We start from the raw sequence: 26,771 nt of genomic DNA, 5'->3' as shown, positions 1-26,771 counted from the left end.
AATTACTTGATTCAACATATGGAGGCCTGCACAATCGTACTAGGATTAAAGAAGAGTACCTCAGGGGCCAGGGGTATGCTGTGCGCTGCATCTGGGAACATGAATGGAGGGCCATGGTGGAGGATGACACCTCTTTGAAGCAGTTTCTAGTTGAGAATAAGCTCCCAACTCCTTTGAATCCTCGAGATGCTTTTTTTGGTGGTAGAACAAATGCTACATGCCTGTACTACAAACCAAAACCCGGTGAACAAATCTTATACTATGATTTCACCAGTTTGTACCCGTTTGTGAATAAGACCAAGGAGTACCCAATTGGCCATCCGCAAATCATCTACCAAAACTTTGGGGACATAAAGCAATATTTTGGGTTGGCCAAAGTCAAAGTGTACCCACCAAGGAATCTCTATTTCCCAATCCTACCCCACAAATCAGGGGGCAAATTAATGTTTAGTTTGTGCGCAACCTGCACAGAAAAACTGCAAACCACCCCCTGTAAACACAGTGATGAGGAAAGAGCTCTGACTGGGACATGGTGTACCATTGAATTGAATGTAGCTTTAGAAAAAGGTTACAGAATTGTTGAAATCTATGAGATCTGGCATTTTGAAAGAACATCAAATGAGCTATTTTCAGGTTATATGAACACGCATCTCAGACAGAAACAGGAGGCCAGTGGTTACCCTGACTGGTGCAAAACAGAACAGGATGAAGAGCAATATATTCAGGATTATGAAAAGATGGAAGGTGTCCGCTTACGACGTGACCACATTGAAGTAAATCCTGCTAAAAGACAGATTGCCAAGCTGTTTTTAAATTCGCTGTGGGGCAAGTTTGGTCAGAGCACCAATCACCTGACCACATCCATGGTGACAAACCCTGAGGATTTATTCAAATACCTTTTTGTGCCCTATTATGATGTTTCCTCATGTGAGTTTGTGGATACAGAGACAGCCATTGTGACATGGAAAACAGCCAAGAACCACCCCACCAAATCGACATGCACTAATGTATTTATCTCCAGCTTTACTACTGCTTATGCCCGGCTGGAATTATACAGACTACTGGATGGGCTGGGCGATAGGTGCCTGTACCATGACACCGATTCAGTCATTTTTGTAAGTAGAGAGGGGGCGTGGACACCTCCTTTGGGTGATTATTTAGGACAGCTGACAAGTGAGATTCCACCAAACACTACGATAACAGAGTTTGTTGCGGCTGGTCCCAAAACGTATGCTTATGCTTTGTCCAACGGGGAAACGGTGCTAAAAGTGAAGGGGATCACGCTAAACTGTGGTAATAGCAACAAGGTTAATTTTGACAGCTTGAAAGATTTGGTAGATGATTATTGTGTGTCTGGTGCAGAGAGAAAAAAGGAGATTGGGGTAGAGCAGTTGGGGATTGTTAGGGTTAAGAAAAATTGGACCCTAGAAACGCGGGTCTTCCGAAAAACTCTAAAAGTAGTGTATAATAAAAGGTTATTAAAGAGTGAGGATTACTGTACGCTGCCTTACGGTTATTAAGGATGGCGGAAAACATTGCACAATTTGTACACCCTTTCTCCTGTATTATAAGCGGCCCGTCCAATTCTGGCAAATCTTTTTTTATCAAACAAATGTTAGAACATGGTGATGTTGTGTTGTCTCAAATGCCTCAAAATATTGTATGGTTTTATAGTTGTTGGCAACCTCTGTACAAAGAACTGCTTAATAAAATTCCTTATATTAAGTTTATGGAGGGGCTTCCGTCTTCTTTTGAAGATGATGATTTGTTTCCGCCAAAACAAATCACTCTAGCTGTGATAGATGATCTCATGGCATCGGCCGGTGACAGCGATCAAATAGAGAAGGCTTTTACACAGTACGTCCATCACAGAAACCTTAGCATTATTCTCATACTACAAAACCTGTTCTTTCAAGGTAAGAAAATGAGAACAATAGCTCTGAATTCCAAATATTTGGTTTTGTTCAGCAGCCCCCGTGATCAGATGCAAATTGTCACACTGGCCAGACAAATGTATCCCACTAACACAAAGTATTTTTTAGAAGTATTCCAAGATGCCACTCGCAAACCACATGGGTACCTTTTGGTAGATTTGGCAGCCACCACTCCAGAATCCTACAGGTTGAGAACAGGCCTCTTCCCGCCTGATTGGCCTACTGTTTACACAATGAAAAAGAAGTGTAAAAAGCAGTAGCTCAGTTACCCTAGCGCTAGTTCATTTAAGATGTCAGAGAGGGTACGTAGAAATTGGGGGCTTTTAAAAATCTTAGTAAAGGCTGGACCAAGACAGAGAAAAGCCATCTTATGCAATGCTAACAATGACCTGGTGGGGGCAATAGCAGAAATAGCTCTGAACACCCTAAAAGGAAACCTTCCTCTGAAACCTTCACAATTCCGGTCTCTAAAGAGAAAGAAAGGGGTCATTAAAAAGTTGAGTGATAGAAAGGTCTCACTCAAAAAGAAGAAGAAGATCATACTTCAGTCGGGCGGTTTTATCGGGCCCTTACTAGGGATAGCTATTCCGCTATTGACTAGCCTGTTAGCTGGATAAACCATGGATCATGCCGAAAAAATGTACCTGGTGTCGCGTCATCAGATGGAGCAACTACAGGGTAGGCCCCCTACTATGGGGGCTATAGCCACTAACCGGTTGGATGATGAGATGCGTACCATTCTTCAGAGAGCTGATTTGTCTGAGGATGACAAGATTAAGCTCTACAATTCTACACTGCAGAGGTATCTAAGACTGACCAGGCAAAATGAATCTGAAAAGGACAGACTGAATCTCATTTATCCACCGGAAGAGCCTCGACCACTTCCAACTTTACCAGAACAGTCGCCACAGCCATCTCCGCAGGACACAGCGATGGATGAGATCCTAAGGGGTGTGAGCACCCGTTACAGGAAAAATGCAGAACTTTTACTGAACAAAATGAAGCAGCATCAGGACGTCTCAACCTGGGATGATCGTGGTACCTTTTTATACAAAGGGGTCCCTATTCCTGGTACTAATATTTTAGACTTGGTAAAAGGAGCCTCACAACACCGAGCTCCTACTGAGAAGCGGAAACCTAAAGGCTGGGATGACTTTATGAATGCTATGGCCGAGGTGAATGTTCCAACCTCTGTGTTGGGATCTACAACTGTTAAAGAGCAAATAGAAAAGTTGAAAGATTCTCTGGTTGTTAAGGATGAAGCTGCTACTAACCCCGTCTCTGTTATGACACCCCCTTTTGGAACTCAGAAGCCTCTGATTACCGGTACCCCCTCTAGCCCTTGGACATTAAATCCTAGAAGTAGGTTCAAGTTTGGTGACTGGCTCAATTTGTAAAATGAATAAAAACACAGTGAAACAAGTAAAAACATTTAAGTCTTCTTCTTTATTTTACAATAAGGCATGCATGTCTGCATGCATTGGTGACGGTTACAGGTTCCAAGCCCCCTTCCCACCTTTATAGTTTTTACAAACAGCTTTACCATTTGATCATTTTTAATATCGGCTTTGGAGTACATCTTTAAAATATTTTCATAGTCCACTCCTTTAGTCAGGTTCAGTAGAAAAAACGCACAGTGTTGCCCGCAGGTCACAGCGCTGGGGTGTTGCAGTTGACGTTGGTGAAATGTGTACTTCTCAGCTTGCTGCTCTAAAAACATCACTATAGAGCCCGGAAAGTCAGGGCTATCCGGCGGTCTTCCATAAGAATCAAAAAATTCCCCATATCCAGGAGATGGGAAGTAGAGGGCCAGCCAGTGTTCACCAGGCAGAGTGTGAGGGTAAGTATTTACAATTAATCCAAAAGGTCTTTTGGAGATATGTCTCTGGGGTAGCAAATCACAAGGGTAGACCCCTAGAAAGGCAGTATTTCCAGAGAACAATTGGAGGAGCTGCAGTGTGTCCATACTCACATATAATCAAAAAGCACATTCCTTGTGTGACTTATTTCAATAAGGTTTTCAAAAATTGCATAGAGAATCATGTTGACGGTGTTGGGGAGGGGTTGTGCAAATCTAATTTCGGCTCTGAGGTTACCATTCTTGATCAAAGAATAGTGCTCAGAACACCCCTGATCAGGACTCAAGTCAAAACAATACAAAGTATACCCTCGGTTAAACTCTTCCCGGCTGATTATCAGTGGCCTGTCTTTCATGCCTTTGCCCGTGGCTTGCACCATCTGCATGTACTCTCTCACAAAAAGACCATGTTCATAATCAGGCTGGAGAGGCTTTGCAGGGATCTGCTCGCCATCACAATACAGGGCGCAAAAATTGACATTGCAGTGTTGAAAATTGAACGGGTTTCTTTCATAATCCCCACTAAAAGATGCATTGTCCACAAACCCAATCACTAATTGTTTAGGTAGCTGCCCCAGAAATAGATTTTCCTGATTACACACAAGGCTCCCTGCAGGAATGCTGTAAACCTTCATCCCCACTCGATCAATGGGGTATTTGGCATTGGAGGTGAGCAAAGCTTCTGCATGCCCAAGGCGCACTCCCGGGGCTATTTTTACACGTTTTACAAAGAGAGAAGCTGCCAGGAGTTGCACTTTATAATTCTCATTGCCGTCCTTCATCACACAAAATTCATTTCTGCTTCTTGTGAGTTTGACTTTCACATCAACGCCATTAATCAGCAGTCTGTCTTGAAAAAACAGATCGCTATGCAGAGGCCCTAGCAAATCCCATTTACGACTACCGGCCGTGTGTCTTGCTCTCGCTTTGAAACCGGAGTTCCCAGCAGCTGTCAGTAGAGTACTCTCCATGAGTTCTGAGTCATCTTTGTAAAAACCCCCAGCTGTAAATTGGGTACCCAGTGCATCACTACCAAAGTTCAGAATCAGTTCAATCATGGCCCGATAAGAATAGCAATGATGGCTCTGTGTAATGAGCCGATCTCCCAAAGTAACATCCAGCTGGTTAAATAGTGATGCTATAGGGTAGTTGGTCAGGCCCACCCTTGCCCCATCATCAATATCCGTCCCATCCGCCTTTACAATCTTGCAACTCACATACAGCAGAGTGTTGTTTAAATCCGTGTAATGTTCACCATGCCCTGTGATAAAAAATTCCAGGGGTGCGTTGGGTGTTAGCGCTGATAAAGGAGGGATCTCGACATAGGTACTGTTTTCAATACTGGTCTGTGTAGGCGCCAGTTGAAAAAGATCCAGTTCTGATTTAACACATTCCTCTGAAGCAGAATGAATAAATGACATATTGTATTAGAATATGTCTTCCTTGTCACAGAGCTTCCTCTTCTGCGCACGTCTCCTCTTGGTATGACGGGGCTTTTTCACAAGTCTTCTCTTTTTAAGCGGAATAGGCGGGCCCGATGCATAATTCTTCCTGGCTATGAACAACCCTGATCCAGCCTGCCCCCTATCAACAACTTGGGATACAAGATTCCCCGCAACATCTCTGACAATGTTTTTGGCAGCAGATTTCACATGCGGCTTAATGATTTCTAACCCACGCCTCAAAAAAGGCATTGCTTTTCGAAAAAGCCCACGGAACAGACCCCCTAACCCTGTCCCATACATAATGGGGGCTCCTCGAAAGCCTGGAAGGCCTCCACCGGCTTGTGCCCTGTAGTAAGCCACGTAGTCTTGAGGGTTCCCGTGCTCCTTGATTACAACCATCCTTCACTTTTCCGAGGCCTAAAATGAAGCTTGACAATCACCTTCCCGTTATAAAAACGCACGTTTTTGTCCTGGTCGGTTTTGATTTCTATAGTAACGGTATCGATGTGATGTTTGCTGACTGGTACATAATGTGGACGGTCATAGGTTATTGTGATGAAATCATTGTCTTGCCCTTGCACAGGCACACAGCGCAGTAATGGCACATAGTAGTCACCCACTATCTGGAGCTCTACAATGTCTGTGTAAACATATAAGGTGTTGAATCCAGGGAACGTACTTAACAGATGTCCAAGTTCTCCGCTAACTAGAATGGTATGCGGTTCATCACCTTTAAGGTTAATTTTTCGACCCACTGCATCATACTGTAGGGTTGTCTTAGGGCCGTCCTTGGCACTTGATATAAGCTTGTTCATATTTTCTAACAGTTGTCGGATGCTAGTATAGTATCCGCTTCTCAAAGAAAAATGCCATCTCTTTCTCTCATTAGCAATTTCAAAATATCCAGGAGAAGTTAATGTGTGCCAACTATGCGGATACTGTATCTCTGCTAGCCCTACTTCCCATGACCCTGGAAGATCCAATGATCTTGCTAATTGTATAGTAAAATTAGAATTTCTGTTTTGGGGGAAAATTGCTGCTGACGCATTGCTGGGAAGGGTGATGTAAAACTCTGCCATATCAAAGATGTTGTACTTCAGTCTCCTTAACCCAACTGTTGAACTTCTCTGGCCATCCAGTCCATTTGACTAGAAATTCTCTGTGTCTCCCCCGCCCTCTTTTTTGGATAATTTTCTCTATTCTGTATATGCGCTGTTGGTCAGCAGGAACCTTTTGGAGCTCCTCAAAGTAAAAAGCCCCCTTTACAGGGTCACCAGTGTAATCATTTAATCTATACACCGCTCTTTCCCCCCTTGTCTGCAGTTCTTTGACGATGAATATCTCATCCGTATAGGTTTGCTGATAGCCCTTTTCAAACTTACCCTTCAGTCTGGATACCCTGACATGATCCCCCATCTTAAGACATTTTTCCTTTCTTTTTCTTTTTAAAGTTGCCCCATAAAGCCTCATCCACACACCCCTTTCGTTAGACAAATTTACGGTGTTAGGAGCAGTACCGATGCTACGATGGTAAGAGCTATTGTACCCCTGAATAGTATCTGCTAAAATGTCCACATACCGGTGGGTATTTCTAGCTGTGAAATATCTCCAGAGTTTGTTTTTTAGGGTTCTATTAAACCTCTCTATAACGGCTGCTTTAGTTTCGCTATGAGTGACAAAATGATGAATGCCGTAACGTGCTAAAAGTTTCTTCAGTGGAATATTCAAGAACTCTTTACCTGCATCTGTCTGTAATTTTCGGGGTGCACGTCCTGTTTGAAAGATATTCTGGAAAGCGGATGTAACTTCCCTCCCTGTTTTATCAGATAAAGGGGAGGCCCAGGCATATTTAGATAACACATCGATAACTGCTAAGATGTACTTTTTTCCATGATTCTCTTTAGAAAATTTGGAGACATCTATGAGGTCAGTCTGCCATTGATGATCTAAGCCAGACACTACTGTTTTATTTCTAGGAAAATTAATTCTTGCAGGCTTATGAAGCGTATAAGCGTCTTCCCTTGACAGCCACGTCTTGACTTGCTTCATGGTCAGGTTTTTATCATGTTTTCTAGCTTCCTGAAAAAGGGCATTCACACCTCCATAACTCCCTACACACCCCGGAGTATAATAAATACGACTTAAAAGCTTTTCATGCATCGTTATACTGAAAGACCACTGACAAATGTTCAAGTGTTGACATTAACACAGTCTTTTATTGGTTATACAGAATTCAGAGGGTGCACGGCTCTGCCATCAGAAAAATATCCCTCATCACCACTATCAGAATCAGAAGATAATACTATTTTATAATACTCTGACCCGTCTGAGCCCCACAAATCACGTCCGCAGTCACAAGCAAACCAGTCTTTACACAAATTGCAGCTCTTTAACTCACAAGGTAGATAGCGTGGTCTCTGGGGTAGCTCATAATCCCTGTTACAGTCTAGATCAGAGAAATCTGCAGAAGCTTTCTGACCACGGCGATTACCACAGGAATCTAAAAGCGGGGTGTCTTGAAGTGTTTGCTGTCTAGGTATTACTAATTCAGAGTCTGCAAAATATAAAGCACATCCTGTTAGCGGTGTATCCGCTCCAGCACCATTTACATTATCATAAATAAAAACATATTTACTTACCATTTGATGTTTTGCAGAATCTGCAATAACAAGGTTTTATAAGTTTGTTCTCTTCAATGAAACTGTATAACTCAGGTCCTTTTCTTATTCTGCGCCCACGCTTGGGTGGTTTGGGGGTCAAATTTACATCAAACAAATCTCCATCAGAGGCTGCCATCTTCAAAAGACTGCTGGGGTTAAATCGCTAGCTGTTCAGGCCTGCCCACACAAACTCCCCTGCCCCTTGCAATGACACGCCCTTGAGCATTGCGCATGCCCAGATCACGGGGAGCATGACATGCCTGGGCATGTCCCTGCCCGCGCAAACTCCCCTGCCCCTTGCAATGACACGCCCTTGAGCATTGCGCATGCCCAGATCACGGGGAGCATGACATGCCCGGGCACGTCCCAAACAAGGCCTAACCCCCACTTTTTTTTTACTAGCAGACAGAGAGGCATGGCTGCTTGCTGCTTGCCTCTTGTGAGCCTGGTTGGCTGCTTGCCTCTTGTGAGCATTTTAATTCCTGTTAATATTCCTTGTCTTTTGCTATAGTGGGGAGGGGGGCAGAATAAATTTTATTCAGGGTGCAAATGGCAAAATATGTGTCTTTAGATTTTTTACAAAAGTAAAAACCAGCTGTGGGTTTTAAAAGGGGCTGTGTTTGTTTGTTTTTTCCCCTGCGTTCGAGGAAATGCTTTTAAAGCCACCTAGAAATAAATACCTTTCAGAAAAAATATCTTTTAGAAAAAGGGGGTTAAATGCAGGCTCTGGCTGCCTTTCAGGGGATTCTTTTCCCCCAGCTTTTGAGGCACTGATTTTTAAAACTCCACAAAAATTCAAAGCATCGTTAGGCTAATAAAAAGCCTTTTTTTATTTTTTTATTTCACAGCTCCCCAAAGTAGGGCTTGTTTCCCAAAAACACAAACAGCTCCCCAAAGTAGGGCTTGGTTCCCAAAAACACAGGCCTCTGCTAATTATTCACTTAGCTCTTTTTGGTTTTGAATGTCCATAGAAATAGTCTAGGGTTAACAGCTCCCCAAAGTAGGGCTTGTTCCCCAAAAACACAGGCCTCTGCTAATTATTCACTTTACTTAGCTCTTTTTGGTTTTGAACGTCCATAGAATTAGTCTAGGGTTAACCTAATCATGTACCCAGAGGATTGACTGCCAATCTTGATGGGATTAGGCCAAAACGTCACATCCGGAGGGTGGGGGCTGAGCACGTCACTTCCTTTTAGGGCTGTGCCCTGTTGACGTAATCAGCACGTGGGCTTGTTTACTTTGATGACGTCACTGATCAAAAGTGCTGATAATTTTCATTAAAAAAAGGTATACACTACTTCTACTTTCATTCATTCGTTTAATAAAATTTATATAGCTGCCTACTCACTTACAGTGACTCTAGGCAGCTTACAAGCAATCAAAACACAATATAGGGAAAAAAATAAAACAATAATAACCCACCCATCCCCCTGGCGACAACACAGTCAAATGAGCCATTTGATGGGCTCAATCCCACTCTGGTTTCCCTAGGCCTGCTGGCAAAACCAAATGTTTAGGGCCTTATGATAGAATGTCAAAGTGGGGGCCAGTCTACTTTTTGAAAGGATGATATTTCAAAGGGAGGGAGCCAGCACAGAGAAGGCCCTTCTTATTGAAACATATATTTAATTTGTCTAGAACACACAAAAAAGAAGAAACAAAAGCATGGGTACACTAGTTATTCTGTTGCATGTGCACTGTATCACAATACCCAGAAAGCCAACTGTTATTAGAAATGTAGGGAGGGAAATCTATAAATTTAAGTGATACTAAGAATTAAAATAGAACAAACAAATAAAATAATGTTATTGAGATTTATTATGCCATGTAACAAAGCAGTATTTCTGCTATTTTCAGAATACATAGTTTCCATATAGCTAGGATTATTTTGGCCTCTGAGAATCAAAATATGAGGTCACAGGTTTTTGGCCCATCCAAAGAATTCTTTCTCTGTATCCATATGAGAAAGACAAAGGTTTTTCTTAAACTTTAAATCCCAAACCAAATAAATAATATCAGAGTAGTTTGGAGAGGAAATAGTAATTGCTTTGATTGGATGTGCATATTTTGATTCTTAACTCCTCTATCCAAAAGCTACATAAAGGAATAAAATATTTTAGTCTGCCCGCAATGCTAATAAAGTCAGTATCACCAAAAAGTATCCTTATGTTGTTGAGGTTCATTTTTATTGTAATAACAAAAAGAAAACTGACACCAGCCAACACTGACACTAGCTTTAATGTTAAAGCTATTGTAATAGCTTTTCTGAGCATCATATGGAAGAAAGGTGGGTCATAAATTTAATGAAAAAACAAACAAATCAATATATACATTGTGAAAATTGGTTTGCAGGACTATCTAAAAAGGAGCTAAAATAATAATTCCAGTTCTTTGGAAAACATACTTTGCCAGCAATGTTTTCATTTTATCCAAAAACAGGTGTACATTCTGGATTTGCCCATCCCTTAAAGATTTCTTTTGTGTACCTGGGTCCCAAATACTTGGCTAACAGCCCTGAAGGCATTTTTTTTCCTATGAAGAGTGTTCATATCCCTTTTTCTCTTGGCAGAATTGATAAGCAACTTTTAGGTCTAGTAGCTGCCTGGCATGGATATTACAAGAAGAAATGGAAATGGATGTGATCAGCGTATTGATGCCTTTTCACTGGACAAATCTGATCAGAAATTCAATATAAATATTAAACAATAAGGAAAACATAATGCACCCAGCATCAATGCCAGAAAATTGAACAGCAATCTCCCAGCAGCTTTTCAGTTTGCCAGAAGGAACCAATTACTCAACTTTAATTACTTATTTCACAACCAAGATAGATAATCTTGCATATCATGATCAGTAATACAGAATACCACCAAGATATTGTTTGTTCTCAGCACAGAACAAACATATCTAGATCAAAAGTCAAATTGAAATAGCTCATAGATTTTCAGGAACAACTTGGAGTAATTAGTCTCCCCCCTTTTTAGTATTAATAATATATATATTTATCAGCTTACTCCAGAAATCTGATCTTCCCATTTTTTAGATTAAGAACCTTGGCAACCACAAACATTGCCTCCTGGAGAACTAATGCTAAGCAACTTGAAACTCAACAGTGGTTACTATTGTAAAGATTAAAACTCCCTTTTAAAAAGCTCCAACTGTTAGCTAAACCTAGAAGATACTCATCGGGAGAGATAACAGAGCTTTTTTAATCTTCCATTCACCAATGCATTCTTATTGTATTTTCACTTCAACTGTGTAACTTTATTGATTCATACTATCTCTGGGCGATTGGCTCATTTAATGTTTATTCTATTTTTAAGCATGTTGCTCTGGTGTCACCCTTCTGTGGCATCGGAGATAGAAAATTTAAAAAGAAAGAAAAGAGCATTGAGGCATGCCCCCAAGCTCAAAACTCCAATCGTGAGGTTAAGTCATCTATGGAAACACCCTAGACACCCAGCAGAGACAATTAGAGTGTATATATTTCCAAATACCCTCTAGCGAACCACTGGAACTAGCTAATTAGAAACACACATACAGCCCACAGAGATTGTGATGTTGTACAACCTTTACCTCCATTGAAAGGGAAAACAATTATAACAAAAAATGTGCAGATGCTTTTGAGGCAAGAAATCTAACAGGAACTCATTTGTTGGGATAAAGAATTCTAGAAAGCTTCAAGCTAGCAATCTAGCATTAGTCCTTTGCCACCGTTGAACCAATCCTCTCCATTCATTGTGAAGTCAACAGAAAAATATCCCAACATGATGTTCCTCACTACTTATCCTATTTCTATTGCCTCCGCTTCAGGTACTATAGTCATCAGATTGTCTTCAGGGTAGCAGGTCACAAAATCAAATGGATTTGACACACCTGCTTTTGGGCAGGTTTGAATAAGGTGGAAGACAAGACTTTGACAGTTGTTCAGCCAAGAATAATTGAAGGATACTTACTCATGGGCAGGGGATGCACTGAAAGTCAGATAATGAGGACATGGCAGAAAAAAATGATATTGTCATGGCATGTTTGTAACCTTGGTTAGAAGCACATGGGAAAGCCTCTGAAAATATGTAGAAATAAAAAACAAATTGGCAATCTTAATACATTGAACTAGACATGTTGAAAACCATGCTTGAACCATAGGTGGAACAAATGTTATTTGTCTCCCTTGCCTGTTGTTTTATAGAGATTTGTTTGGATGCAGTCAATGTCTAAAATTAGGACCAGAGAATGTATGTTTCATTAGGGGTCACCTTAATATTTAGCTCATAAATTCCAGCATTCCTAGGAACATCCTGGTATGACAAAATAGGAGTCAGTTGAAGTGGACATGTGGAGCTAGTATCTCCTGCATCTGTTTTTAGAAAGTGTCTGATGTACTTACCTATATGGCAGAGGAATTTGCATTATGTTCTTTTCTATAATGCAAATAAAACATTTGATTATATCATTAGTCCACACGAGGGATGGTGGATTTCTAGGGAGAGGTATATTTAAAATAGAATACTGATTTATGCCCTGCTCACTGAGGCAGATCAGAGGCAGGTCTTGTCCAGATAACTTCAGGAATCTAAGTGCTGCCTTAGGAATAAGATTAAAAAAAAAAACCCTCTGATACCAGGTATTTTTCAATCAGCCTTAGAATTAACCTGATTTCAGAATTCAGAATTGCAAAACTTTTATTTCATGCCATGCCCCCATGTCTTTGAGAAACAACCATCTTGGTCAGAGATAATATTTCTTATTTTAGAGGCAAAGCATGTAGCATTTGCACCTAGTATTGTAATGTCTGGCTCACTCAGGTGATATGCAACACATTGCCTTACTTGTTTGATGGTGTTTTTTTTTCCCCTCCAAGACACTTTCATAACAATGTCTACAGTGATTGCTGTTTCTTTCCATTTTCCGGGTAATACGTGATAAATCTAATGGCATTGTAAATGGAAACTTTTTCTATGGTGTGGTGGCAGAGCTAAGACTATTTTTCACAACCCCTACATGGCCTCACAAACTAAAACTGGTCCCATTGGACAACATTATCCAGACATATAGCAACCTGTCTTTCTGCAAAGTGGTGCAAATATTTAGTCATTTACCAATCATTTAAACAAGCAAGCTAGAGTGACAAGCTGAGCTCTTACTTTCCCTGTACTAGCTGTGATATAGTATGGCTTGTGGTCTTTGTTCTCTAGACACAAATCTCCAAAGAAATTCAGCTTCTCAAGTCCCTGCCTTTTTCCCACCATTAAAGCGCTATAATTGTATTACAAGCACCCAGTATACTGCATGTATTCATTGTGTCATTTGAAAAACTACCATTGTAGTGGGATCTATGAACCCAAAGGGCATCAAGTATAGATCTTGCTTTAATCTCCTCCTACATCCAAGACACACTCATCATATATTGCCTCATTTTAGCTACTACTGAATCATCACTATCTTTCTTTTCACTCTTCGTGCTGTTCCCATGGCCTGTTCCTGCATTTAAATTGCTCTCATTGTGACTCTATCATTTATGGCCCAAAAGGTTTAGCCAAAGGAGAAGAAAAAAAAGGGGAGGAGGGAGACAAAAAGAAACATCTCTCAGCAAAAGATATGACTGTGCATAAATTAACATTTTAACAAATGCAGAGATTTTGGCATTGGAACAGAGCAAATCTATAACAGCACAGAGATTATGTACTGTATGAAAACATATAGACACAGACACACACTCACTAAAATAACTAAATATCCCATACTGAAGAAGTGAATAGTTAAAAAACTCATAAAGTAGATTTTATTGTTGCATAATGAAACTCACTGCCATCAAACTATTAGAAGCTTGTAACTCATCTTTACTATTAATAGGCACTTAGATTTTGGGCCTCTTGCCATCAGTGGCTTAGATTTATCTAGCACGCTTCAGTCTTAAAGATTGAGCTGCTTCTGATTTACAGAATGTAAATTTTGCTTCCCTAAGAAGCAAATAAAAGCTGCATTTTAACACTTGTCATAACCTCCCCTTCCCCTTTAGCTAGCGAAGTGATAGGGTAGAAAAAGATGCATTTGTATTTTCTCTATTTCTTTTGGCCACTTGAAAGAAAATCCTCCCTATAGTTGTGTCTTCCACAGCGAGAACAATTGCATATCTTACTGGCATGTAAATGAAATATGAAAATAATTCCTGCTCATTTGTGTGCTCCCACTGGGACTTACTTTGTTAGGAAGGTATTTGAATGAGTTTCCATTTTTTGGTTTTTTGCTAAGCCTGTGGTTCAAGATAAACCTTAACACCTTGAAATATGTGTCCAGGGATTCATTCTGTCTGTTTTGTACACCGAAGAGTTCATATCCAACTCAGCCTTATTAAACAGAAAGAACACGTTTCCTCTCTTCTTCTACCCAAAACAACATCTGGAAGAAAGAAAGGAGAGAGGAAGAATGGATGAGCTTGCCAACCATTGGATGTCACTGTTGCTCTATATACCATTCTGCTGAAAGCACTCCTTGGAAAAAAACACTTCTCCTGAGAGAAGTAGCAATGCAGATCAACCAGTAGTTAATGCCTTTTCATTCTAAATTGGCCTTACAATTGATTCCTTTCATCATTCCAAGAAGGAGACATTTACCAATGACTAGAAAAGACAGGCAGTAGACACTGACAAGTAGATGAAGATTGTAGAGAGGCAATGTGGCATTTTCTACTTTGGAGGGGAAAGGGGAAAAAAAAAAACAATTTAGGGATTTTTAAAATATTTTTCCAGATACAAACTTGCTTTTGTTCTTTAAGGATTTAATAGGGTTTATCCCTTGTCTCTTGTTTACTTTTACAGTGTAGTGGATATGCCAGCATCATGCAGCTTTCTAAATAGAAATGATAGCAATAGCAATAGCATTTAGACTTATATACTGCTTCATAGTGCTTTACAGGCCTCTCTAAGCGATTTACAGAATCAGCATATTGCCTCCAACAATCTGGGTATTCATTTTGCTGACTCTGGAAGGATGGAAGGCTGAGTCAACTTGAACCGGTCAGAATCGAACTGCTGGCAGTTGGCAGAATTAGCCTGCATTCTAACCACCATGGCTCTTGATATGATCACACTACTTTATGTTCAGCCCTGTTGTATGAAATGGCCATTTTTTTCCTCACTTTCCCTCCATTAAGGTGCAGTCCTGTATACATTTAATTTTCATTAGTGAATAAGCACTAATGAAGACAAAACACCTAGGACTGCAATGAAATTCTTTCAGCCCCTTCATTGAAAAATAGGACAAGTTGGCTTGATAGCTAAGGAGGTAGAGAGACAACAATATCAGAAGTGGTATAACATTTCAGATACATAGAAAGAGTGATTTAGAAGAATTGAGAATATATATTCTTTTCCTCCAGTCTGGAAGCCAAAGCTCATTTGGGAAATGTTCAGGCACATGTTGAGTGACAGGCTTCAGGGAACAGTTTTGCTAACTATCAGCCTGTTGTCAGCCAGCACTGAACTCTGCAAGCCTGCAGGATTAGAGCTGAAGTGAAAGGAACAAGCTTCCTTGTCTACAGCTAAATCTAACCTTTCCTAGGATATTTCCAAACCTACAGCTGAAGGTCAAACTATGTGAGATGGCACAGATCAATAATTTTGACAAATAGCAGCTGCCACAGTTCTACCAAAAGCCAATTGCACCCCTAAGGAAACACTTATGCAAAGATAATGTTCCTGAAGTCAGTAATATACAAGGTTTGTGTGTGTCCCTGTGTGTTTGGGTCTGTGTGTCTGTGTTTTGTTTCCAATCCACTTGCCTTTTAATGACTTGGAATGGGTTGTATTCCTAAAAGTAGATAGGGTCTGGGCAAAGTGTAAAACTTTGTAGGATATCCTAAAGGTGCTTTTTTCAAGAGGCAACTGAGCTTTCTTTGTTTTTCCTTAAAGATGTTTCGCTTCTCATCCAAGAAGCTTCTTCAGTTCAGAAGCTTTTGGGATGAGAAGTGAAACATCTTCAAGGAAAAAACAAAGAAAGCCCAGTTGCCTCTTGAAAAAGCACTTTAGGACTACATAGACATTTAACCACTTTATAGGTTAGGCTTCCCTAATTGGATCCCTTCCAGTTGTGAGGACTTAGTTACATCTGGATGGCTTCCAGATCTGAGGATTTAGCTCCCAAAATTCCCCAGCCAATATGGCCATGGCATTATTGAACATTCTGGTACTTAAAGTTTCATATTCTCCTGGAAATGTGGATGACCCCCACTCAGTTGTTGTTCAGAACTATTGTGAAAACACAGTTCTTACCCAGGCTCAAGAACAAGACAACTCACTTAATGTATGTGCCTTCTTTTGCTTTGCTTTTTTAAAATAATATATTGTAATTTCTTTGCTTGTGAGCTACTAGAATCATTGAAAGACAAGTGACATGCAAGTTTTTTTTAAAAAATACTATTATTCTTACAAATTTATTTCCCAAAGCTAAGATCTTTCTAGATGATTTATTTAGCTGTCTCACAGTCAGCAGATATACTGTTCCATGTTACTTTATTACTGCAATAGGTTTGTTGTTAGTTCTAGTAAAATCATTACAGAATGTGTTTTAAATAAAAAAAATATCTGAAGCTGGAGAAAAAGCTTTTAAAAGGAAGAGTGGATATTATTTTAGGAAATTAAAATTAGAGCGTTTTTCTAAGAAGTCATTAAATGTATATATGTAATTTATGTACATATTTTTTACTATTATTATTATTATTATTATTATTATTATTATTATTATTATTATTATTATTGATCATCGCACAGTCAGCCAGATGTTCAGACTGGATTTGGCATTTTGTCTACCTATTGAGTCCTTACCCAGGACCTGGGATAGGCAGATGTGGATGTTTGAAGGTATTACAGATATCGTCGCAGGATGGAAGCAGTTCCTAGTAAGGCCGCCTTTTGCAATTGACTAATAGTGAATTTGTCAATGCCAATGGTGTTCAAGTGGTGCTCCAGTTGTTTTGGGATAATTGATCAGAAAGCTGGGACTGAGATTCTCTGGTCATCTGGTTAGTTCTTATGATATTATCTAATTCTGTTTTATTATTTTGTTTTAGGAATGGATTGTTTGTAATCTCACACAAAAATAATTACAATCCTATATAAATTTTATAATAGTAAATTACTACCAGGTCAGAAGAAAAGTGGATGTAGATCACTTCAAGAATGCTATGTGAAGAATATCTTAATTAGTGATGGACTATTTAATAATTGGGAGCCTTAAGCAAAAATTTATGAATTTTTATATAGGCTCAGTGGGGCTTTTATTTGAATAGACAAACACAGAATCACAGTATTAGGGTTTCACTAAGAATAAACCCCTTTGTCTTCACCATTCCCATTTTCCCCCTCTCATTTGACCATTTTGCTCTTTCACCTCATATTTTTGTAGTTCTACACATAAGCACACAATGTCTTGCTATTTGCTATTAAGTTGTGTTTGTATATGTGTGTGTATGTGTGCTTCCCCTTCTGCAGCTACTAGCATAATTGCCCTTAAAAATGTCAAATAAGCCATTGCTGGGTCTAACTATGTATGTATTTGTGAACAACAGGGAATCTGCACATTATGGAATACATGCTGGGTATGAAATGATCAAGAACATTTGGTGGTTCATAAAAGTAGTAGAGGAGCACTCTGAAAAATTAATATGTTGAAACCATTTTACTTATGAAACATGATTGTGATGGAGTCAGAAACGGTGTGTTCTGTTTTATTTGGCTTGGACTGAGATTTCTTTCTTTCTTTTTGCAATTGCCTGCCTATCTAATGTGTTTGAGCTATAATTACAATAGGTAAAATGCTCAAGTTTGATTTCGTTGTGCTTATATTTTGTTAGTATCTTCTACGTGGAAGCTTCATCCAGCCGGTTGCCCACATGTGATGTAGATAACGGGCAGCATAGATCCTTATAGTGTGCTTCAGATCAAGAATAGTTGACAGTGAACAGGAATTGTATTCTCCTTAAATGGTTGAAATCAAACAGTAAATTGTCTACATCATTTGCTCTTTCTGTATTTCAGAGGTTTTGTGTCATAAACAAGTCTATAATAGTTCCTATATTCAAACTCCACTGGAGATTCTACATAGTTTTATATTAAACATCAAATTTCTTTTCTTTTCACATTGACTCCATGATTTTAATAACAGACCAGTGGAACAACCTCAAGAGCTATCTTTTTTAGCTGTTATCTCCTAAAGCACAATGAATTCTCTATCGGATGGATAATTTCTTAGAAGTTCATCATAAGGGATATCTGCAACTATATGAGTTTCCTTTATAATTCATATAGAAAGGGACAGGATATTCAGTATTAATTTCACAGTAGGAAGTCCCAAGTTTTGCAAATTACATCAGCCATCCCCTCGTTGATACGATTCCCAAAGCAAAATAAAATCTCTGTTATTTTGAAAAAAAAAAAAAAACAAATTGGATAATATAAGTCCAGTTAAGTGTATTTGTGTGTGTATGGAAGCAGGTAAGAGACAAAAAATGAAAGAGATTACGTCCATCACTATAAAATCTGAGTATCTGTGTAAAGTGACAGAACCTGACTATCTGAAGAAGCATCACAGTAAACAAATATAATGTGAAATCTATTTATATACTGTAGTTGAATGAATTTATAATCATTCTATGGATTCTTTCCTAAATTGACCTTAGCCCCATCAATGTTTTTCTTCCCTCTTTTTCTGTTAGTAAACATTATTTGTTTAAAAGCTTTGATCTAATGCAATTATGCATATTCACTTGCAATTCAATATTGCACATTGCACACTTGGAATTTTGAATACTGTTTTGTATAGAAATGGATATAACTACTGTTGAAAATGAGAAAAATCCACATTGTGGTTGTGTTTATAAACACTCTTAACCTGGTTGATAAATTAACTAATTTTCAATATTTGCACAATACAGTGAATCATAAATTAACAGCAGCTACCTGACCAAGGTTAATGCTAACCAAGCTTAGTAAATGCATCTGTTAGATGTTTATCTGACCTTGTTAAGTATGAACAGAACCAATGAGTGGAATAATTGATTTGCACTTCAATAATTTTTCTAACCAATTTCTCCACATTGTATGTTTAAAAAAATTGTTCTCTATTAACCTAAAAATTATGGAACTGGAATCTTACTGACAATTAACTGAATGAGGATAGCCATTGATCATTATTCAGATCAAGATCAAGAATGAAGGATGTTAATGTTGTCCATTGTATTAGTCTAGAAAGTTTAATTACAAAGTTTAATTTTGAAACTAATGACATGAAATGACCCTGATTTAAAGTGTCTTATAATTGCTACTGGAATGTAGCTCACAGTTAGATGTTGCTTTTTCAAATGTAGTGTCACAATTTCAGGAAAACTACATCAATGCACATTTTAAAATATCTGTTTTAAGAAAAAGTGTCTTTGATACTTTGTGCCAGAATTTCAGTAAATATATTCAAAACTTAATATTTAAATATGCATTTGAATAAAAAATTACTGTTTTTTAAAAACCCTTCAAGTGAATCTTGAGCAGAATTTTAAATAACATGTCCAGAAACAAACTGATTCATTTTTTTTTTATTTTTCGTATAATGCAGACAAGAAATGCTATCTCCTTGAGCTGGGGAGAGAATTAATGAATTCAAAACATACACAAAAAGCCCACTTCACAGGACTGTAAAGATTAAGTTTAATTCTGCAGATGTCTAGCCAAGATCTTGCGTCCTACTCTGCATGTACCTAGGAAATTTGAGAGGGACCTGTATCGATACCGATGTAGATGTAGACTTCCATATTCAGTAAGGAAGAGAACCTCATTGCATCTAGGTGCTTGTTTACATATGTAAGCCCATGGATAAACATCTCTCTCTCCCTCTCCCTCCCTCCCTCTCTCTCTCTGTCTGTCTCTCTCTCTCTCTCTCTCACACACACACACACATTATTGATAACATCTTATATATCAAAGGATTTTCAGGATACACCTTGTAACAACAAAATAACTTAGCACTCTCAAAGCAAAGGAACTGTGATGTAAAAACTTGTGTGAATAGCTAGTTCTTTACAAATAAGAGTATACAATGCCTTCCCCAGTGACTCCACATTGCAGTTTTAACAATTTAGAAGAATATGGTGGGAAAGGGGGAATCAAAGGGAAAGAGAGGAAATAAATAGACAGAAGGATAGATGCATAGATAGATGCATCGATCAATGATAGATAGATAGATAGATAGATAGATAGATAGATAGATAGATAGATAGATAGATAGATAGATAGACAGACAGACATGAAATTCTTAATTAAAATGTAAGGTTTTTACTAACTTAATCAACAAGATTTAAATGTCTTGTTGATTATGAATGTATGAAATGTCCTTCATTTTAGGGCACCGATAATCCTCAATAATCTGCATCCTCCCTGATTTTCTACAATTTAGTAAAGTTCCCAAAACTACAATAAGGTCCTCCTCCAATGGATATTTTTCAGTTTAGAAAAATGGGACTATCCAAAAGGGATTGCAGAGTGAAGAGTTGGTAACAAAAAGCAACAGCAGTGGTAATCTTGTCCACTACCTTGAAACAATCCTAAACATGCTTTGAAACCAAATTTGAAAGAAGCTTCCAAAGTATCCCGATAAAGAAAACTAGAAGTAGATAAACAAAGGGCAAAGAAATATTCACTAAACTGAAGGATCAATTTTGAAATGTAATTATGCTGCCCCATATGAATAGAAATTGACTGGTGAGTTTAACCCTGACCACTGCTCAGTTCATGAGGCATTGTCTTAAGAACACTCTGAATCTATTGTGGACTATCATTAGGGGACCATATTATTAACAGTAATACTAACTTGTTACATCTCAGAATAACCTAACAGCTTGTTGGTAAAATATTGAAATAGTAGTTAACTAATAATGTTATTAAAATATTAAAGTCTTTCATGTTTGGACCAATTTTCAGAACTGGTCACAGATCATCAATAGAAAATAAAATGTAATCTAGATTTCTAACAGAATAGTCAGAAATACATATTTTTCCATTGCTAGTGTTTAATTCCTTAGACCAACAGCTTTTCAACACTGTATATCACTGCACAGGACATATTGTGGCAACTCAGTATGCTAAATGAGGCTTTTTGGGGAAAGCTGTATGCATACATATATGAGCATAAACATGTGTATGTACATGTACAATATATGTTTGTACAGTATATATCTATTTTTGTTTATGCCTGGGTAAAATAAATGTATAGCTGGGTTTCTTTCTGCTCAGAAATTATATTAGCAAAATTAAAACATTTTAAACAAGCTAAATAATTTGCCAGCCTCCAAGTGAAAATGTGAAATGAGCCAGACTTATTTTTCTTAAAGTGACACAATATTTCTAGAAGCCTGAAAACTTTTTTCTTTAAAAAGAATGAATTTCTCCATCCCTGTTGATAGTAAAATGAAATCTATTTTTCTACCTTTCAGTAAATCTAAAGATAATTATGCAAATTGAAGAATGTAGTCTTGTCACAATGATGCCATATAGGACCTCTTAGTTTGGAGGACTATTTGTATGCTCAAAAAAACATTGAGAAAGTAGTAATAAATTGCTAGGGTGCACTCTTCTGGCAGCTATTAATAAATCAATATGAAGGGGAGTTCTGAAGGGCAAAATGTTGCTGTCAGTGGGTGTCTGATTTAATTTTGATCAAAATTAATATTTCGTATAGATAAGTGAACTGGCAGGAACAGATTTTATGATTAATTCTACAGAATTGAAAATACTTTGATGGTACTTTAAAAGCCATTCCAATCATCTAAAATTCCCATAAACTAATTCAGACACTGGCTTCTGCAGCATGTGACAATGACATTTTTTGTTTCTATTCAAATATTAAATAGGATGCTGTTTAATAGAAATGGTGGAATGAATTTTCTGACTTAGAGAGAAGAGAGTTACTACAGGTGGAACCAAATGCATCAATCTTTGGAACCCATATTGGAGCAGCCCAATTTTATCTTCATTTAGTCAGCGCAAGGCCCCATTGATTGCCACTGAAATTACTTTCAGGTAATTGTATGCAGAATTCCATCCATTGAATAACTTTCTCCTAGATTCTTGGCACCAGGAATCATTTCCAAATTTCATGCAATGTTTTTTACCCTGTAAATATGACTTGGGCATTTAATGAATACACATATTTAGAAGAACAATTTATCAAAAACCTTGAGGTTTTTTTCCAAGTTAATAAACTGAGCATCCAGCCACCTGGTGGGAGAAAAGCTGTCAAAAGGATCCAAATTGTGTGTACTTGGATCTTTTTTTCTTCAACTTCCGCTGAAGGGCAATTTGTACATCTTTTTGCAAAAGGAAATGAAGGGATATAGTACTGGGAATTGTGTGCAAAGCACGAGGCATCTGAATATATAGATTCCCCCTGACATTTAAATATATATATTTATGACTTCAACTTTTGGATCCCATGGTTTAAGGAGTATATTCAGCACAGAACTACACTGTGGCAACCTTAATGGCTTTGAAATACTTTCACATGTCTAAACAATTTGTCAGAAGGATTGCCTGTGAGGAGAGGAGGAGGAGGAGGAGATAGAGGAGGATGGGGGCTTTGCAGAGTCACTTTATAGAATAGAAATGGAAATAAAGGGGCTGATATAAATGATAGCTGAAATGGAGGAAAACAGGAGCAAAAGTAGAAGCCTTTATCTTGCAGTGATCTTAAAAGCAGTGTGTCTGTCTAAGGGAGACAATTCATATGATACAAGGAATAAGAAAATAAGTAAAAGAACGATAGCTAAAACCATTCAGTAAGAATATGAATCCTATTGCCATTTCCCACCCTTAGATATTTTAAAGTTCAAAAAGAAACTTGTCCCATCCATTTTTACTTTCTGGGAAGTATATTTGCTTTCTCATATTCAGAGAAATATCTAGGTACCTTTGTGCACTAATAGGAAAAAAAAATCCATGTCCTAAATATAAATGTATCTCTGCATGTTTGCAGAACACAAACTAAAATAGATGCTTGCATATGTAAGAAAGCTGATTAACATCTTCAGTGTAAATTGCCCTCTTTATGCTTATACATTTCTTTCTATTTAGAATATTCATACTGAGGCTGGAAATAAAACATCTTGCTGGCTATATAGTAAAATCAAAGCTCTTTCTCATTAACTCCCTAGAAGCACTGGAGATCTTTTTGTATCACTATTTATTAGTGCCGCGTGAAGCTTTGCTTTGCTTCAGTGAGGGGCTTTGCACCAGGAAAGAAATACAATTTGCCTGGCTAAGGCAAAGAAAGGAACTAGGCAATCTGCCTTGATGTGGCTCTTCATGTGTCTTTACCGTTCCTTTTCCTCTGCAGCATCTCTTGCCATTGGCAAAGGCTCAATGCCTTTTCTGGATTTTGAGAGAGATGGTGAAGGAGGATCTTGCTGGAGGCTGTGGAAAGAAAACATATAAACATATTAATCTTCATAATCCACATTTCTCCAGGAGCAAAATGGGAATCTCCTTAATTTTATCCCAACAGCAACTTTTGGGATGGACTGTAGAGAATAAGGAAGATTACCTTGACAGAAATATGCAAGAACTGTTACATAAGCAAGGAGAGCTGAAACATTCTTTAAGTCCCAAGAAGCAAGATAGAATTTGAAACAACTTGGACAGGCTCCTCTCTGATTTTTCTGCATATAAGAAGAAAGGGAGCTAAAGCATAATCTGGCTTGCAAGATTCTAATATTATAGCCTGTCTCAATAAAGTTTAGTTCTAGTCTTGTGGAGTTGATTTTCTGGTCTGGTAGGGACTGATAAAGACGGAGCTAAAATAGATTGACTCATTATAAGTCCCCTAGTGAATTGCCATGACTAAGAATAGACTCGGACTTTGATCTTTTCAGTTATAATCTAACACATACCATTCCTAACAACCACTATACCAGTCATGTGGATTTGTGATGCCAGTCAGAAAAAAAAACAATATTTAAAGTGAAAAGTTGTGAGCAAAGAGAAGGAATTGAGGTGGCTATTCTTAATACATTCTTAAACTTATTCTTAATCTTATTATCTGCAATGAGGCTAATACGTTTTTTTTTTTTTTGGTTGGAAACAGGAAGCCCTATTGTTTTTCTCCACACTTTATAGAATCAAAACATCCCCTTGAAAATCTGTAAAGCCCTATATTATTCATGCTTATAAAGGTAATATATACAGCATTTGTTGACAAACATGGGTAATAATTGATTAATTAAATATCAATTAATCAATAGTAATGTAAAATAAACTACAATTAAAGCATCTGAGAAGATATAAAGAGTATGAACTCTTTATAAATAAGATCTCTCTTTTTCAGATCCTGATCAATCCTTTATCATTCTAAAATTTTCACAGTACAGTTTATCATTCCAGCTGCAGACTCTTTTTCTCTGAGGATCAACACTGATTACAGTGGTATGATACTGTCTCATAACTTATATTTAGGGAGGGGTGAGACACTAGGTCTATATAGGTGACCATATTAAATTGAGAGCTGTAAAATGTACAGGAAATCTTTATATATACATATATATATGCTGAAATTCATAAAGAAATTAATAACTTCATGATGTCATTTCCAATTCAAAAACTCATTAAAAGTGCAAATATCAGAGAAAGTAGACATAAAAATGCGTGACAAGAAATGCAGATTAAGAAAAGCTTTTGAGACTAATTAGATTATTGAAAAATGACCAAGGTCATTGCACAAAATGGCTACTGGAGGTGGGGTAGGGTAGGGAACAGGCATGACCAGTGTAACACAACTGTTTGCTAGATGAGCTAAAGAGGGCAAATGGCAACTGAATTAATATATTCTTTGAATACCAGGCAGATGTGGACTAGAGATTCTAAATATAAAATCTATTCTTTTGGATTCATACCTGTGTTTCTTATTCAAATAATTTTCTTTTTTTACATCATTCATTCAAGCACGGCTTTCCATATATTTTCCATATACAGCTTTCCATATATTTTCCCATTGATTCCATCAATCTCTTTCAGTCCATAATAAAGTGCATTGCATTTAATAGTCCCCTTGCATAACCTTGCATAGAGTACATTTTACTCTGGTATTTTTTTCCGCTTCTGGAATTTTAAGGGAAAAATGGGACAATTTTTTGCCACACTATTTGAACTTAGATGCATGCAATGGACCCAAACCTTTTAGAGGGTTTTTTTTTCCATGCAGTAAAAAAATATTCTGTACAAGCCTTCTCTGCTGCAGAATTTCATTGTATGAGTCCTGCAATATTTGAAATTAGACAGGGCAATTTGAGTAAAATAAATTAATTATAGCAGATCCCAAGCTACTTCATAATCTTAAAAGTAAATCAAAATTTTAAAATGAAACACAAAATGTTTGTCAGGTCTCGTTGCTGGAGCTGGTATTACCATAAGCCCATCTGGAGTGAAACCCTACATTTGCTCCTAGTATAATGTTGTGATACAAACTCCTCTTCCATATTTTATGTGCTTTAAAATATTCAAACAACTAAATTCATAAACTTGGGATTGCATTGGAACAGCTGGGTAGCAAGAGGGAAAAATCATAAAAACAATCTTGTTAGGAATTGTTGCCAATGTCTATTAAAAGACACTCTTGTTGGAATGTCTTGCTTCATACAAATTGTTTGTCACCTCCCAGATCCCTTTGTGATTTCTTCAAGGCACTTAATACAAGTTTATAATGAATACATTGCATATTAATCTCTTTTATAAGAAGGACAGCAGCATGCATGTTTTCTAAATGGGAACTTCTGAAATGAATGAAAAAGAGACTCATGGCTTTGAAGTTAGAAGCAATTATGTAGTTCTGAATTACAGTTATTCTGGCAAAAAGATTTTTTTTTTTGTCTTAAATCCATTAAGATAGGAATTATATAAAACAAATAATGATGCTGTTCACTTGAGTATTGGATAATATTTGGCCTGTCAGTTCTGCCCAATACAAATTATATTTGCACTAGTAGTTTCATTTATTTATTTTTGTTAATTTATATATTTGTTCTCTGAATGAATGAAGGAATGCTGAGGAGGAAATGAGGACTACATTTTCTTATATAAAATAATAAACTAGAAATCATTTTCCTCATATTGCTACAGAAACACTGAAAATCCAAGGTTTCTTATGGCTGCTCTTCCCTGACTCATTTAATGAAATATTTTTATTTGAAAGAGGGGTGAGGAAAGCTTCAAACTTTAGAAATAGTACTTTGATGTCTTTCTGTTGCTGAGAAAAAAAATCTTTTAATTAGGTCACCTAAACTTCATTTTCTTTCAAACTGTTCACGTTTACGATTCTCTTTTTCTTCTGTTCCCTTTGATGTTTCAAAATATATGCCAGTGATATTTAAGTTTATTTATTATGCACAGGCATTAAACTTGTGCTATTAACATTTATTCATGCCCTTGAAAATTGATTAGTTAATTAAGTGCAGAAGGCCTCTTATGGGAAGCTATTCATTCATGTTTCATTTAATAATCTACATGTACTATGTACATTTTATATTTTATTTTCAGCAAAAACAGCTGTTACTTATATGATATAGATTTTATAGTCCCCAGTGGGTTAACATATTAATTGAACTTTCCTTAATGCTATTACTAAATCCCAGTGTACTTTGATATCACTTTATCTAATGTAACAATGACTCATTTGTTGTTAAAATGGGAAGTTGAGATGAAGATGAAGAAGGTGATGCCCTGGATTTTGGAAGCTTTCTTCCAGAATTTGATTGAAAATTAAGTTTTACTGGCTTCAATTACATTAAGTTTTAATGTAAGAAATTAAGTTCTTACTAGTTTCAGTTACAGAGATTCTTTAGCAA

The 26,771-nt window shown here is 37.5% G+C and overlaps 1 long non-coding RNA gene across 1 annotated transcript in view; it reads left to right on the top strand.

Annotated features, from left to right (window-relative positions):
* Positions 1-23,660, top strand: part of LOC120296901 — a 31,260-nt gene extending 7,600 nt beyond the window's left edge. Inside the window, exons 2-3 of the long non-coding RNA XR_005553608.1 lie at positions 21,792-21,960; positions 23,273-23,660. This is a non-coding gene — a long non-coding RNA (uncharacterized LOC120296901). The remainder of the gene's footprint in view (positions 1-21,791; positions 21,961-23,272) is intronic.
* The last annotated feature ends 3,111 nt before the right edge of the window (positions 23,661-26,771 follow it).

This window comes from Crotalus tigris, unplaced genomic scaffold, assembly GCF_016545835.1.
Source record: "Crotalus tigris isolate CLP2741 ecotype Arizona unplaced genomic scaffold, ASM1654583v1 scf7180000021719.168984, whole genome shotgun sequence".
NCBI lineage: Eukaryota > Metazoa > Chordata > Lepidosauria > Squamata > Viperidae > Crotalus > Crotalus tigris.
Note: the sequence above shows the minus strand (reverse complement) of the source record. Positions and strands in the feature narration are given on the sequence as shown.